Raw genomic sequence first — 4,220 nt, forward strand, 5'->3', positions numbered from 1 at the left:
CGCCGCTCGGCCGCATCCTTGCTCTTGAGCTATAGTCTCTCGTTTCGCCAGACAGCATTGATGCGTCACAGTGCCAATCTACTCGACAATGGATAATTGGGGGCTGATTGTGGGGGTTCCAGGGCCGCGAGCGGAATAAAATTTATATTTTCGTAATCAGTGCAGAGTCAGCTTTCGATTGATACCCGATTCATCAAATTTAATGCTCGGCAAGCCGGTCAAAAATCACCGTCAAATTGCCTGTAGCCAAATGGAAACTGTGACGTGATACAATTTCATTGAACCGTGCGATTTGCTTGTGTCGACACCATATAGGACACTATGCTTGCACCGATGTGGTTCCTGTATCGAGAACTACGATACTCGATTCCATTGTACGCCGACGAATCGGGGCTCGTATACTGTACATATAAGCGTGAATTCGGATGGGAGTACAGCGCATTGGATGATTTTTACTGGATTACATTTGGATTTACGCTCATCCGGACCAGGATTTTTCAAATTTTACGTGCTACTCGCGGAATAATTGCGCTGGTAAGTGATGGCCATAAATCAGTCGTGATCGAGCGAGCGTGATGTGATGATGTCAGTCGGGGTTTAAAATACACGTGTGGATTAATTACATCAATGTAGTCATTTTCTTCTGACTCGTGACTCTTGCATCGATGTGGTTCCTGTACTGAGAACTACGATACTCGATACCATTGTACGCTGACGTATCGGGAAAGTTCGCCCCGTTTCGTAGGATACTGGTGGACTAATTTCGCTGAAACACCAGTTTGGGAATATTTGGCGTTATAATTGAGTAGTAGAAGACTTATCTATATGCAAGTAGACGTACCTGCTGAGTGATTCTAGCTTGCGACCCAAATTCCCAATATCTCTGTCCATAACCGATTGTGAAGTGGTGTAATGAATCAGTGATCCGAATCCAGTCCGGAATTGCTCCTGCTTCTGGACCCGATCGTAATCACCTCCGCCCAGATGTGATCAACCTGTGGGCTGATATACAAACCTGCCATCGTTGCATGTTAAGTTGACGGAATAAGACTTGAGCAATCTGTAAGATCGATAGTAGCAACGTGTTTTCTGTTTCACGGTCATACAAATTGGGGTCCAGTTAAGATTAGCAAGAAATCGAGCAGTTTCATTCTCCTGGTACTGAACCGAAACGCGATAACCACTGGTCAGGCGTAATCATCTGCCATCTACAAAAGATGTTTCATTTTGGTATGGCTGCATATCAATTGTGCATATTTAACTTGTATTTCGGCAGTCGATGAAGAAAATACGTGACCCGTTCGGTAAATATATATGTTGTTTGTTTTAGGAACACAAGAAGTGAAGTATGCCAACAGTTTGATGTTGAAGAAAATATTGTCCATGACGCAGCGTGAATAATGACTTTACCCGCTGTGTGCCGAAATAGCGTAGTGGTCGATTCCGCAGCTACAACACCAATGGGTTGCGGATTCGACTTCGACTTTAGAATTCCTACCCTAGTGTTGGAGGTTTATCTAGGCTCCTATTTGTCATATAATCCGTGTAAGCGGTGTCTTCTAGAAGCTCAGAAGTGGGTCGTGCTGCAAGTCGGCAGCTACGGAATACAAATGACGAAAATTGGTCTGGTGTAAATGACCGTAGTAGTCTACAAACACCATTAATACCACAAACAAAAAAACAAACTTATTTACCCGCCACAATATCAACTCCAGCATGACATATATTCAATATATTGAGATATGTAAATTTCATTCCTAATATTTTCAATCTTGACCTCACGCAGTAAGTTTTTACAAGTGAACCATCTTTTAGGGCGGTAATAATACAAGATTTTTCGTTATCAGCTAACGTTCTCAAGGGCGATTTGGTGTATGGAAATGTGAATATTGATTACCACGGTGCGATCTTAGACGGTTCGCTGTGGTAAGCAATCCATCATATCAGTAAATAAATATGCGCAGTCTGAAAATAATGTCGAACATTCGTACCCTGCGGCAATACCAAGCACAAAGCGTTATTGAAAAGGACATTGCGATGAAGCGGTAATCGACATGCACCGTACAAAGACGTTACAATGGTCAAACACACACACAAACACACACACACACACACACACACACATTAAAATACTAGTCAGATTACCGAACCACGACATAACATATCGAGCTAGCCCTCCGTCCCATGCCACCTCATTTTGTCGCTTGCCTTTGATATTCTCTGCTTTCGTTTTTCATTCAGTGTGCATTCCTCTTCTCTACTTTACCTATGCCAAGATGGCTGTCCGATTTCAAAGACTACCCCAACTCGTTTCGACATCTTCCTGTCTTTCATTGCATCGCAGTTTTGTAGTGTTTTGAAATGATGAAAATATTAATAAACTGACACTGATACACTAAATTGTCCCAAGAACAGCTTCATTACAGTAACGTTTGAGGTCTATATATTTCCGATTTCTTATTGCGTGCGAAGATTTTGAAAAAGGGACTAGTAGAATAGGTAGGAAAAGACTGGAAGAGCAAGCTCAGCACTTAATCGATATTTCGTCCATCAGTATTGGTGTTTGTAAGATAGGACTAGAATCTGTGTAAAATGAAGAAAAGTACTATATTATGAATGCGAGGTATTAAATAACACCCAAACAGAGTTCTGAAAAACGTGACTTGAACTGATTGGACTCGAAAATGAACAATGAGCAGTGAGAACAATGACTCAGATCCGAGTCGCAACACTGTGATTCGGAGTTGAATATTCAAACCCTAAGTTGGACTCGGTGGTGAATGGAAAATGAGTCGACTCGGCTCGAGTCCTATCCAGTGTTGGGATCAAGTCACCATCTTCAAGTGAGGAGTTGGGCTAGACACAATCATTCGTGCACCCGAATCTGAGACGAGAAATAAATGTAACGATTTTAGTCGAGTAGTAAAAGACGATTTTTTCGAGTAGGCCTACTGAAAATATACGCTTCTCGCCACTAAAAGGTAATTCATCAACGAAAGTCATAGGTTCGATACTAGTTTCCAGTGTGGAAGCTGTAAAACTTTGATTGGTCGTATCATAGCATACGAAACCTACTGGACAATGCTACTAACGTTACTGAAAATAATAAATCGCTGGTTTGCCAGCTAGTTTTATGGCTCTGCAGCATCACCAGATTTTTATGACTCCATATAGCGGGTGTTTTCAATCCGGATCCAAACATCTGGATAATAAGTAGCCTGTACAAAATTAAGTAACTCCGTCGGTCGGAAGAAGCAGGCGTATCACGCGATATACTTTTCTCGTACCATTGATAATGATATCATGCAAATTCTTCACGCGATGTCTCTTGGAAGTGGCACGTGAAACGTTGTTGTTCCACCACCAATATATCTTCTGTTGATGAGATGTCTTATTCGTTTTGATATCTGTCGCGTTTGTGGAAATCTTCAGCAACTATTACTGTTCTGAGGATCATTTTCGTTGAGCATTAAAATATGGTCTCTTGCAGAGCGTGACGGTCAAAAAATGTGTGTCTCAAATATTCAGCGGAAACCGCGGTAAATGATTATACGAGACTCCTGACTTGGAATACAGCACCGATGTCTTGTAATTCAGAGGCTTCTGTATCGAGAGCGTCCATGGCAGTTGGTCGAATAACCATGTGAGAAGATGGTCAAATATGATTGTTTACCTCTCTATTATAAATATTTTATTTCCGAGTGTTTCCTTGTATATCCCCGAAAGCGACGACATAAAGTCGATTATTACTGATCTCCCGATGTGAGAATGAAACTCGTGAAAAGAAGCTTGTGATCTATAATGGATTACAGAATATTCCGATGTCAACGCTGACGTTCGTGAAAATGGTGCGATTCGTTATAGTTCTGATCTTGTGTGACTACCCCAAACAGTAGATTATCGACTATAAAACTTTTGTGAAGCTATAATTCGTATCCAAGTTGTTGAACTAAGACATATGACGGCAGAATCGAATGTCATACATAAAAAACTTATTCAAATACCTATTAAGAGTGACCATTACAACGTTGAGTCACTTGAAAAGTTGTAGTGGTAGCAGAATATTGTTTGTGAATCGATATGGTTAGTAACAGTCGCATTGTTCGCACATTTAATGCTATTTATCGATATCGGATCGCCTTATGAAATATCAGTGTGAGAACCAAGTGCGTGCCAACTGCCCTTTGTCGATGGAAATAAACACCTGTCTCCCGTATTGC

The sequence above is a fragment of the Botryllus schlosseri genome, chromosome 10 (assembly GCF_051294905.1).
Source record: "Botryllus schlosseri isolate E-star chromosome 10, Bs_hap1, whole genome shotgun sequence".
NCBI classification, from domain to species: Eukaryota; Metazoa; Chordata; class Ascidiacea; order Stolidobranchia; family Styelidae; genus Botryllus; species Botryllus schlosseri.